Consider the following 13,647-nt stretch of genomic DNA (forward strand, 5'->3'; position numbering starts at 1 on the left):
AAAGTTGTTAACACTTTCAATAATGCTTGATCCCTGGTAATTATTTTTAGTGTTATCTTACAAGGTGGAAACTGCTAGTTATCTACCCCAATATCCATTATCCCCCATCTTCCATGGTAACTGAACTCCTGATTTGGGGCTGGGCATAGCCACCCAGAACAAAGATTGTATTTATCAGTCTCTCTTGCAGCTCTTTGTGGCTGGCAAGTGAGACAGAGCAGGACTGACTACATAATTTGAAGGGTTTGGTGCAAAATGAAAATGAAGAGCCTTTTGCTGAAAAGGCAGGAAAAGGGCGCTATTAAAGGTATTAAATATAAAGCTTTTACATTTCTTCTGAAATTTCTCACTTGACCTGTCAGGATGATTTTTATTTGCTGTTTGATGTTGCTCCCTGGGGCACGCAGATTCTGGGGGGGAAGTGGAGACACTCAAAGGCACCAGGAGGACAGCCCAGAGGATACTGGGTTCCACATCTTGTTCAACACTGGGGGCTGGGAAGTCAGGCTAGGCATCTACTCTTCCCACAGTCCCGCTGCCCCCGCCCACTGCAGATGGGGGACCCCCAAGTGTGTTACGACCTCTACGTGCTGGGATGGTCTTGGTGTCTGTGGTGAAGGTGAGTGCGTTGCTAAGCCCCCAATGAGTCCTGCTTTGTGTGCTCTGACACTGGTGCCTCAGGGTGGGGACCACAGTCGCCATGCCCTGCTCCAAGTTGCCTTGGGACACTTCACCTGACACAAATCCTCCCTAGACGCATAGGCAACTGCAACTGGGTGCAGAGGGCCACAGCAACTGCTAGGTGGAGATGGAGATGGGGAGACTGGGAAGGCCCAGGGCGCCAGGGGGAAAGGGGTCAGCTGTGGAGAACTAGTCCTGGGGAAGTAAGAGGAGGCAGTGGGTGGAACCCTGCCTGAGCTGAGGCCTCAAGCCCCCAGCGCGTTCTCCACTGTTCCACTGAACTTCACTTACGAAACACAAACATGAATTTATTAAGAAATTCAAGATGGTGGCTACAGAGCCCTAAACCCAAACCAAAAGGCCTCATGTAACTGTACTGGTTGCATGCCCACGGAGCTAGTCCTGCACATAAGTATATGTCATATGGGCAACTTTCGGGAGATGCCTATAAAATTATCTTTCCCATCCATCTTCCTGCCTTGGATGCATTTACAATGGCTGGAACATTTGCCACTATCTGAGGCCATGAGGATAAGGGCTACACCTGGGGATGGCAAAGTGTGAGCTAGAAGGAGCCTGGATTTCAAAATAGAGCCTTTCATTTAAAGTTATTAGGGCCACGGTTCCTACCCTGGGTACAGGGATGGTTTCAGAGGTTCATGACATTGTAGACAAACCATTATGTGTCTGAATATTTTGCTGGGAGAGAATCCATGGCTCTCATCAGATTCTCAAAGAGGCCCATGACCCTAAGCATTTAAGGACTGAGCTTTGAGCAGCTGCAGACATAGTTTTCTTTAGCTGTTTACCTGTTGAAGTAATACCAAGGCACTAACCAGAGCCATGTAAAATGTTGAAGTGAGCAACATGGATAAGACATCAACAGGACTGGAATGATGAAAGAAGGGGATTGTGGCCAGGCCAGGAGAGAGGTTCTAACCCCTTTGTGCCCAGCACTGTTTTGGTGAGATGAGATTCATGGTTTACACCAGAAATATAAAGGACTTCCACTTGATCATGATCTGAAAGTTGCCAGGTCCCTGGATACAATTTATTATTCAAAAGCTGCTGCACACTGTCTATAAATCACTGCAAAGTAGTGGCTCTTTCCAACAAGTCTTCAATGTCCTTGGCCAAAGGCCAGAGTTTAAGAATCCCTTCCGTAACTTCAGGGGAGGCATCTGAGCTACAGGGAGCATACTGACATTTGCAGTGGCCAGCCCGGCATCTAGACAAGACAAAGTCAGTGGTCCACTCCCACAGAATTTTCTGTTGCCTGGATGGAAGTCTTCCCTTTGGAATGAATCAGCCCTGACACCAGCTCTTGGTTTTATTTTGGTTTTAAACCAACTAGGACAATTTATTACAAATACTCAGTGCTGCTCAGGTACAAGATGTACAAGTACCACAAATTAAAACAAACTTGGCTTGTCAAAAGTGCAAGCCTTCTCCCTTCTAAATCACATATCTGCACATACTTAAGCTTGGAAATGAGAGCTTTACTCTTTTGTAGCCAATTTTTCATTCCCTTACACAAATTTCTGTTGCATCTTAAACAGAAGTAATAAAAATATGTTTTCATCTTTCCTCTTAAAATGTGCCTCTCTCGCCTTTAATTTTTGGTGTACTCTTTTTATCTCACTTTTCCATTTTAATATGGCAGAGATAGAAACAAGTACTATTTTTTAATCTTCCAATAGTTCAGAAGTTTGGGAATGCAAGTATTTAGAGAGACAATACAGTCTATCAGTTAAAAACTCAGTTGCCTAGATTCAAATCTAGTTCAGTATAATCTGGGCAAGTTACTTAACTTTTTCATTGTGCCTCAATTTCCTCTTCTGTAAAGTGGGAATAATAACAGTACTAATATCCAGCTCATGGATCTGTTGTGAGGATTAAATGAGTTATGGCTGGTATGCAGAAAATATTTGATAAGTGTGAAGCTACCACTATTATCCTAGCACACACACTATCATAATTCTAAAATGAAAAGAATTTATAATCTACTTTGGAAGGGACTAGAATTCAGGGTCACTTATTGAGAACTTATCCTGAGGAAAGGGGGCCTCAGCTAGAACCGGACGTTTACTCCTTGGGAACTTGGGATCCAGGCAGATGAGTCACACAATGGTGGGATCAGTACGATTGGGAACCAAATTTCTTTGAGATTGGTTTTATATGGAGATGGTGCTGCTGGGCAGGAAATCTCCATACCTTGCTCTTGTTGAGAGAATTAAAGACAAGATAAACTAGATGAGGGTCAGCATCTTCTGCCCTCTCCAAATTACCATAACACTAAAAACTTCCTAATAATAAATGATTCTTAAATTATTATTATCAGTCACAATATTGATGGCACCTACTTAATGGGCAGCCAATCTTTAATAAGCTCTATGAGGTTTTAATCTGAGTGGTTCCTGAAATAGTTGAAATGAGGGCTCTTTTAAATATTCCACATTTATATTTTAAATTCAGACTTGCAATGTGCCTCCTTCATATTGCATAAGTTTACTTTGTAATATATTCCCAGGAATTTTTGGCAAGTAAAGAAAAACATCAATTTCATTTTGGTCCTTCTTTCAGCCTCTTTGTTCATCTATTTATAAACAGTCTTCTCTAAGCCCAGGTGCTCCCCTTCTGCTCCCCAACTTAGTTTCTTTAATATATCATCACTTTGCTTTCTTTCTATAATTGCTGACTCTTGAGTTCTTCCCCTATCGGCAACTCCCCAATGGAAATGATTTCAAACAGTGCTGAAGCAAAAAATTACCCAAATATTGTGTGCTGCATTTTCTTTCTTTGCCTTTATCTTATCGATAAGTAAAAAATAAAAAAAAAATATACCTCAAGTGTCTACAGAATATTAAGTTTTATAAAACATTTTATATCTCCCCTGTCTCCATTGATCTCACAATAATCCTGGGAGGAAGGGAGGGTATATGATAATTCAGAGAAATTAAACAAGCAGCTCGGTGCTTTGTGACCACCTAGAGGGGTGGGATAGGGAGGGTGGGAGGGAGGGAGACGCAAGAGGAAAGAGATATGGGGATATATGTATATGTATAGCTGATTCACTTTGTCATAAAACAGAAACTAACACACCATTGTAAAGCAATTATACTCCAATAAAGATGTTAAAACAAAAACAAGCAGGCATTTTGACCTTATAAAATTTGAGGATCATAAAATTTTCACCAAAAACCCTAGACTTATGACTCCTGTTATGTTCATTAGCTAATTATTCCTACTCGAATGGAAAGAAAAATAGAGCAATCTCTTAATTCTGGAACCCCTGGGATGTAGCATGGTCCCCATCAGGGAATTTCCTGATTCATGAAAAGAAACTATGACATCTTGGGTAAATCAAGTACTGCTTTCAAGTTTTCCTTCATCTCACAGTTGGTCTCCTTTATGAGGAGGAATGGGTCACAGTGTATGGTAAAATACACACTATTAACCCAATGTAACCCAAGTTAACCATCAAAACTAGTGTCAGTAAGTGTCTCCCACCCTGGTAGACCAGTGATCTCCTTCTGAACCTCTGAAAATCACTGTTAACGGAAGGATTCCGTTAGGTTCTTTTTTATTTCCTCAGTTTTACAGTGTTCTAGACTTGGGATATCTGGTGTTAAGAGATTCATTGACCATTGATATGCAAATATTTAATTGGTCATGATTTTTGAACACCTTTCCACACTATTTATTGAAAAAATATTTTACTGACATTATATATTAAATCTCAGAATATTTACCATAAAAAGCAGGGAGGAGACAATTGAGTGTGGAAATGGGAGAAGAATATATTCTGCTGAAATGGTAAAAAGAGAAAAGGGATAAGACAGTGAGTGTATCAGCCAAGGATCTATGGCAAAAAAATGCCTATAAAGAGTCTAGAAATGGCCTGGAGTTTGAATATAATTTACTACTCAAGTTCCAGGCCCAAAGACCACATCATATGTAAAATATATTGTTATAAGATCTTCTTGTCTCCCAAATCAATCAAACATGCAGTCAATAGGAAGTTACTGGACACCGACGATGTGTTCAGCCCTGTGCTTTCAGTGACTCAAGTCCTGGACATCGCTCAACACTTGTAGCGATTTATACAACACTAGCCATATGGGGGCAGGGGGTAGAGTTGAAGGTACAAACTCCCTACCTCTCACCTTCCTTATTCCAAAGGATTAATTAAAATTAAGAGAAAGAAAGTCCACTCTCCAAAAAAAGAGGGAAGCTCCTAGAATTTATGATAAGGACTGAGCCACAATTTTGAAGTAGTGGAGCTTTCTGAAGTCCACAAGCTCATGTTGGTTTAGTCTTCCTTCTCCTTCTTCCATATGCTTCTACTAGTAAAGGTCTGGGCCCAGACATGCATAGGGTGAGTCTAGATTTCGTTTCCTTTCCTCCCAAGAAGCAGTCAGGCCCATGCCCACTTTGTACCTATGTGTTTCTCAGGAACCTAAAGAAATCAAGCGGTCACTGGGCAAGGAAGGATATGGGATCTCCCAAAGAGCATGCCTGTTTCTAACAACACACAGTGAAACGATGACCCACCAGCAGCCTTCTCTCACCCTACACCATTTCCAAAAGTCAGCTTATCCCTTTTGAAACCACCTCCCCCATGAGGGACGTGGTAGGGACATGACTTCAAAAAGGCACATTAAGACCATTAATCTTAGTTGAGGAAATTGTTAAGAGGAATAAATTCTTCTTCAGCCAACATCATGCTGACATAAAAATGACGTCCTAGGAAACAAGGGGAGAGTAACCAAAAGGACAAATGTTTCTGGTTAAAATTCTTTTTTTTTTAATTTAACATCTTTATTGGAGCATAATTGCTTCACAATGTTGTGTTAGTTTCTGCTGTATAACAAAGTGAGTCAGCTGTATGCATACGTATAGCCCCATATCCCCTCCCTCTTGCGTCTCCCTCCCACCCTCCCTATCCCACCCCTCTAGGTGGTCACAAAGCACCAAGCTGATCTCCCTGTGCTATGCGGCTGCTTCCCACTAGCTATCTATTTTACATTTGGTAGTGTCTATATGTCAGTGCCACTCTCTCACTGCATCCCAGCTTACCCTTCCCCCTTCCCGTGTCTTCAAGTCCATTCTCTACGTCTGTGTCTTTATTCATGGCCTGCCCCTAGGTTCACGAGAACCATTATTTTTTTAAGATTCCATATATATGTGTTAGCATATGGTATTTATTTTTCTCTTTCTGACTTACTTCACTCTATATGACAGACTCTAGGTCCATCCACCTCACTACAAATAATTCAATTTCGTTTCTTTTTATGGCCGAGTAATATTCCATTGTATATACGTCTGGCTAAAATTCTTCTCCAACTTTTCCTGAAACTCTTTAGGAACAAGAAGTTCCAGAAAGCAAAGCAGTTCCCTTCCAGGTTACTCCAGTGTGGATCAGTGTGAATGCTAAATATTCTCGATCATCTTCAAAGAGTTCCCCATCTCAGCAGTAAGAAACATTGTGCTAGTCACTAAGGAACAAAGTAGCATTCGATTTATACAAACTTGTCAGGTATCCTATTCTAAACTAATTATCAGAAGGCTGTGTAAATTCACAATTTGCTTCTGAAATGTTGTATCTATGAAATGTTTACAAAGACAAGCCCTGGTTATTTGACTCACAAAAGTACGGAGGATCCTGAGGCTTATGTTAGCCTATCATCCCAGAAAGCAGGCTGCACAAGAAACTTGTGCTATGATTAGAAAAACACATTAAAAATACCTGTGGGTAGGGCTTCCCTGGTGGCGCAGTGGTTGAGAGTCCACCTGCCGATACAGGGGACACGGGTTCGTGCCCCGGTCCGGGAAGATCCCACATGCCGCGGAGCGGCTGGGCCCGTGAGCCACGAACGCTGAGCCTGCGCGTCCAGAGCCTGTGCTCCGCAACGGGAGAGGCCACAACAGTGACAGTCCCGCGTACCGCAAAAAAAAAAAAAAAAAAAGTAGCATTCTAAGTAAAAATTTCCACAATCAAGGTTTTGACATGCTAAATACATATTAAGATAAATATATAACTTTTCAAAACTGGTGGGCAATGTCTCGTTAGTAGTCCATGTGCCAATTTGGGGGAACACTGGTCTACCGAAATAAGAGCACACTTGTACCTGCTCCTAATAATTCCGTGGTAGTGTAACCCCAGAGGAGATATTCAGTCTCATTTCAGCTTTTCATCTCTTAGAATATGGGAGTGCAGCATAGCACAGTGGTCTAAAGTTTAGACCTTTGAATAACACTGTTTTGAGTTCAAGTCTTGCCTCAGTCACTTACTAGCAGGGTGACCATGGGCAATTTACTCAACCTGCCTGTGCCCCACTTTGCTCATCAACTCAATGGCATCAATAATACCTGTCCCATAGGGTCACTATGATGATCCCCGAAGAAATATGCTTAATACCTTTAGGACAGGTTGACATGCAGTAAGCACTCAATAAGTGTTAGCTATGATAATTCTCCCATTTTGACCTTTGCTCCATTCATGTTGGACCACTCTTATACTGGCATAAACTTTGCAACCTATCTTTGTGTCTTTGCCGTGTACCTGGCTTGCCTTACCCAACTTTCAGAATCCTATTCATCCATCACAGCACATCAGAAATTTCACCTCTTTCAGAAAACTTCTCTGCTGCCTTCCCTTCCCTAACAAAACTTCTCCACTCTTTGGACTCTGTGAACCTTTGTACCTCTTCTGTTACACATACCACATTCCGTCCTGGAACCTGGATGTTTGCCTCCTATTCCCTATTGGCTTATAATCTTTCACAGGAAAGATCCCTGTCTCCATCATTGCTGAATCCTGCCTAGCCCAAAGCCCCACACCCCTGCAGAAGAGACACACAATAAATGCTATTTCCCTTGTCCCCAGCTCCAGGTGGTACCTCGGAATACAGGCTGTGCTAGATTCAGAGTCATTAGTGTGCCTTTTAAAAAGTAGCTCATGTGCCCTGAATATTCATAAAACAGCCTTTTGCCTAATTTACAATTTAACTAAAATAAATATTTTCCTTACTTTTATAGTGTCTTATACTTTTGAGTTGTCAAACTGTCAAGCTTAATTCAGCTCTGGATTCTCTTTGTAAGTCTTTTAACAGCTCACAATTGTATAAAGCTTTACAGTTTGTAATGTTCATCCACTCAAATCAGTTCACATGAGCCTCACAGTACTCTTTATGGGAATTCTCCTCCTTCTGCAGATGTTGAAAATAAGACTTAGGATAAATGCCTTGTATAAGACCACATGGCTGAGCACACTCAGACCCTGGGTGGGGCGTGCATGGTGGTAGGTTGAGATCTGGTTCTGATGCAAGTTCTGGTGAGGAGCTCTCATCACAGTGATACCATACTGGTGATCCATATAGTTAGGCAGTCTATTAGAGCCACAAAGAAAGGCTAAGAGGTGTCTTCCTCATATACAAAGTGATTTTCTTAAGTTATCCAAAAGCGCTGCATCTCCCACTTGAGTTTTCCACTTGTATCACCAAAGAGAAGGATCCTATCTTTAAATAATAAACTCATATAAAGGCCATACCAGCCAATGACTGGTCCCGAGGACCACCTGAGCACCTTGTCAGATAAAAGACCTCTGAATTCATTACTCGTTTGCTCTGTGTATGGTTTTCACCCTTGTACACTCTAAGCTTGCTGAGGCTAGGAGCACGGGCAACTTCCACCCAAAAAGTGTAAGTCAAACAGGTTTCACTGCACAGCCATGTGAAACGTTTACTGGTATCTGCCTGGAAATCTGCAGGGGGCTGTATCTGAGCAAGTAGAGAACTATGAGAGTGTGCATGCCATAGATACAGGACACTGAGTGTTTTCCAGACCCTCATCAACAGTATCTTCTGTAATATCCTAAAAAATGACCAAATCAATGAAGCTGATTCCAGTTTACAAGTACAGTCTCAGATCAGAAGCAATCTTGGAGGCAGAATGCCTTTATCTCAAGCTACCTGGGACCACTGTTCTAATCTGATTCAACTGGGTGCATTTGGGAATGAGGGGGAGAGTTACATGGATCATAAAGCCTAAATATAAAGTAGTTAAAAGATTCCTGGATTCTAACCTGCCTCTATCATTCTACTTTTCCAGGCTTCTGTTTCCTCATCCATAAAATAAAGGGATTACAAACACCCCTCCATCTGTGCCATTCCACGATCCCAATAATTTCAAAATTAATAGGCAAAAAAAGCGATAAGTACAAGTGAAGAAATCAGACCCTGGTTTGTTTTTTAATGAAACGGAAGAAAACAAAAACTGGTTAATTCTACGCCAGAGAATGCAACCATTTTCAGTCTGCTCGACAGTGGAAGGAAATTTGTATATTTCTCTGTGCTCCAAGAGATAAAAATTTACAGATGACTTCAGGAGGGGTCATGAAACTTGGCTCTCCCAGCCAAAGGGAAACTGCTGAAAACTGCTTTCTCTATTCTACTCAAACTGTTCTTGCCAAGATCACCAGAAACCTTCAGTGTTGTTCCAAATCCAATATTTTCTCTTTGTCTTCATCTCACTTCTCTGCTGCATTCAACACAGTTGGATACTCCCGCTAGAAACACTCTCTTCCTTTAGCTTCTACAGCATCCCCCTGTGTTGACTTGTCTTCTGCTTACCTGGCCACCTCTTCTTAGTCCTCCTGGTTGGCACCTTCTCTATGTCTCCACTCTAAACTTTGGAACATCCTCAGGGCTTAGTCTTCTACCCTCTCTCTCTTCTTATCTATATTATTTTGCTAGCTGATCATGTAGTCCTGGGCATTAAATACTAGTTGCATGCAGATAATTCCCAAATTTTTGTCTCACCATCAGACCTCTACTCTGAACTCCAGACACCCATATCGAATTGTCTGCTGGACATCTTCATTTAAAGCTCCAACAAGGGCCTCAAATGTCACATGTCAAATCAGAACTCTTGATTTTCCCTCTCCTCACTTTGGCCCTCTCCCATCTGTCCCTCTCCCATTCTTCTCCATCTCTGTAAATGGCACACCATCTATCCAGTTGCTCAAGTCAATTACCTAGAGATTATTCTTGATTCTCCTTACTTCCCACATCCACTGCATTAATGAATCCTGTTGGCTTACCTCCAAAATATGTCCCAAACCTACTCTTCAACTCTACAAACTCTACCAGTATCGAAACCACTATTATCTCTTGTATACATTACTGCAAAGGTTGGTGTCCTAACTTCCATTCTCACTGCGTATTTATTCTCCACAAAGCAGAAGTGTGACCCTTTTAAAATAGAATTCATACTTAAATCCCTTCAATGGATGTCCACTTCAATTATTATAGATTAGAATCCAAATTTCTCACCATTGCCTGAACATATCTCCCCAAGATCGAGCCCTGCCTACCTCTCGACCTCTCTCCTTAGCTCACTGTGCTCTGGTCACACGGGCCTCCTTTCTGTTCCTCCATCACACGCAGTTCACTCCTACCTCAGGGCCTTTGCACTGCTGACCGTCCACCTGGTATACTCCTCGCCCTCCCTCCCTGGTGCATGGCTGCTCTTTCTCCTCACTCTGCTCTCAGTTCAACGTCACCAGAGAAGCTCTCCTAACAATTAACTGTAGCAGGCAGTCCCATCCTTCATGATTTCCCATCACCCTCTTTCATTTTATTCATAATGTACCTGAACTGACTTTATTTCTTTGTTTATGTGCCCATTGCCAAAATTCCCCACCAAATTATAAGCTCCACAAGGGCAGGATTATGCCTGGCTTCTGGGTATCCAGGGTCAAGGCACTAGCCCTTCTCCACCTAGAAGTCAGAGTGACCTTTATAAAACAAAAGTCATATCAGGTCATTACTTGCTAAAACCCTCCAGAGGCTTCCGTCTCTCTCAGAATAAAGTCGTAAGTCTCCATGGCCTGCACTAGGCTGACATGATCTGGCCCCCAGATTCCTGTGTGGCCTCATCTCCTCTCCCTAGCCCCCTCTCTCACTAGCAGCTACACTGACCTCCTTGCCTTCCCCCAACATAGCATTCCAGCCTCAGATCAAACGTTTCCTCTCCAGAGAGTCTTTCCCTGCCCACCTGAGCCCACACTTACCCTGTCCCATTTCTCTCCATGAAACTTACACCTTCTGCCATGTTGTACTGTTGTTAGTTGCATCATTTATCTCAAGCTCTCCCCGCCAGGATGCATGCTCTATGTGACATGGACTATTATTTTGTTCACTCCTGAATCCCCAGCACTGGGCATACGTAGGTCTTCAGTAGGTATTTGTTGAATGCATGAATAATCTGGTCTTCTGAAAATTGCTAAGTCTTTCTAAATTGTGCCTGTCTAGGTAGATTATACATAAGCATAGAAAGATTTATCCTAATGGCAATTGTTCTTCTTTTCAATGGTCTAGGCCCAGAGCAACAACACCCAAGCTCCAGATAGGACAGCTACACCTGAGGGAAAGAACAGAGGTGCCTCTACCCAATCCCTCACTGGCACAGCACCAAGGGCACCTCTTTTCCCTGAAGTTTCCATTTCTAGTTGGTCTTACCATTTGTGGACTTGAAGCTTGTTTTCAACATTTTAATTCTATGACTTAGAGAGACATGTCTCTGAAGAGAGACTAAAGTTCCCCCTGAAAGTGGTGATTCATTCTGTAATGAGCATGTTTGCTGAGATGAGAAGCTGCCCAATGGACACTTAGACCCCAGATTTCTGTCTTATTAATTGCTACTGTGAATGACAAAGCAACTGCATTCCACTTACAGATTCCTCACTTGGCTAAGTCTTCAATGTTCCTAATACAAATAATGAAAACAGCATGAAAAAATAGGCTTAAGTGAAAACAAATTAAGCCTGCTGACCTTTTTGGTATAAAGCTTTTTGCCAGCTGTAAAATGGTGACTTCAGATATTAATTTAATATCCTCAAAATTAAACTATTCTTTTTCCTCCAGTCCATCTCTTACAGTCCAATTAGTAAATTCACAAATATTTACTGAACTTATTATAATCTACTGAGCCCTGGTGGAGGGATGGGAACAGTGGGAGAGATGTCGATACACACACACACACACACACACACACACACACACATTTATATAACTCATATATTTATATATCTTACAGTGTGTTCTTCCAAAATAACTATTCTGATTTCTTTAAATAACAAGAATAAGGAAAGTGGGAAAATAACAAAATGAAAGAGAAATTCCAGGAACTTCAGAATCTTAGACAACCAAGGGCAGTTTTTAATTTAGAATTGCTAAGAAAACTCCCCCTGTTGGGTAGACTGCTGCTCAGACTGGTAGGGAAGCTGGACTCTGGTGGCTCTTCCAGGCTTGGGTGAGTGTGACCAGTACAGCTGAATCAACATCTTTATGAACAGACTGACAGCAAGAAAGTCCAAGAGCTTTAGTCCATCTGATTCATCAATGAGTTCTGAATGGTAACACTTCACTAGATCATTAATGGCACATTTAGCTCACGTGAGCCAAACACCAATTCTATAGTCCATTCATTTAATATATTTTAAGTGCTTTTACAGGGCTGGGACTAGGCAAGGGAGGCCAAGTCCAGGGTCGGAGTCTGTCTTTATTTAAATTTTAATATTTTCTTCATCATGGAATTTTTGCATTAGTTTTGTTTAGAATAGACATTTTTCAAAAGAAGACATACAGATGGCTAACAGGTACATGAAAAGATGCTCAGCGTCATTAGTTATCAGGGAAATGCAAATCAAAACCACAATGAGATGCCATCTCACACCTGTCAGAGTGGCTATAACCAAAAAGACCACAAATAACAAGTGCTGGCAAGGGTGTGGAGAAAAGGGAACGCTTGTGCACTATTGGTGGGAATGTAACAAAACAGTATGGAGGTTCCTCAAAAAATTAAAAATAGAACTATGACCCATATGATCCAGCAATTCCACTTCTGGGTATTTATATAAAGAAAAATGAAGACAGTAACTTGAAAAGATATATTCACCCCCATGTTCATTGCAGCACTCTTTACAAAAGCCAAGATCTGGAAAAAACCTAAGTGTCCATCAATGGATTAATGGATAAAGAAGATGTGGTATATATATACATATACGCACAAAAAATGGAATATTATTCAGCCATAAAAAAGAACAAAATCTTGCCATTTGCAACAACATGAATAGACCTTAAGGGTATTGTGCTAAGTGAAGTAAGTCAGACAGAGAAAGACAAATACCATACCATGTGATTGCTCTTATATGTAGAATGTAAAGGGAAAAAAACAAGCTCATAGACATAAAGAACAGATTGGTGATTGCCAAAAGTGGGAGATGGGGGATGGGAGAAATGGGTAAAGAGGGTCAAAAGGTAAAAACATAAATAAATATTATTATTATGTATTTTGATGACTGAGTTTTTATGGGGTCCCCTGAACTTTTACAGCCATGGTGAGTGCCTCACTTACCTCACCCCAGTCCCGGCCCTGATTTATTATGTGCAGGGCATTTGGTAAGGTATATAGGAGATTAAGAGAAGGAAGAGACATGGATGCTAACTTCTAGAATCATAGCATAATAGGAGGGAAAAGATATGTTCTTAAATAAGGCCAATAAAATGAAAGAGCAATAAATGCTTTAAGAGAGGTTCAATAATACTGCCAGTGCTTTGGGAGTGCTGTGGCAGGACAGATACAATGATAAGCCTTCTTGCCCCAGCTCTGCCACTTCTAGCTGTGTGAGGTCAGGCAGACCACTTAGCCACTAGAGACTTCCGTTTCCTCACTTGTGAACTAGAGGGAATGTCACCCACTTCAGAGGGTGATTGTGAGATGAAATGAGGTGAAGCACACAGGGGCCCAAAATAAATGACAGCAATGAGTAGTCATGGTTCTAAATGCGCCTGGGGAACACAGATCTAAGACCTTGGTTGTGATACTGGTTATCACATGCCTCCAGAGAGAGAAGGGTGGAGAGACGCAACACGCTGTGTGCATTTTTACAAGAATGCATGA

The 13,647-nt window shown here is 41.6% G+C and overlaps 1 protein-coding gene across 3 annotated transcripts in view; it reads right to left on the reverse strand.

Annotated features, from left to right (window-relative positions):
- MAMDC2 (MAM domain containing 2) overlaps positions 1-13,647 on the reverse strand; it is a 181,379-nt gene that overhangs the window by 123,296 nt on the left and 44,436 nt on the right. The window lies entirely within an intron of this gene.

Source organism: Globicephala melas, chromosome 6 (assembly GCF_963455315.2).
Source record: "Globicephala melas chromosome 6, mGloMel1.2, whole genome shotgun sequence".
In the NCBI taxonomy this organism is placed as follows: domain Eukaryota; kingdom Metazoa; phylum Chordata; class Mammalia; order Artiodactyla; family Delphinidae; genus Globicephala; species Globicephala melas.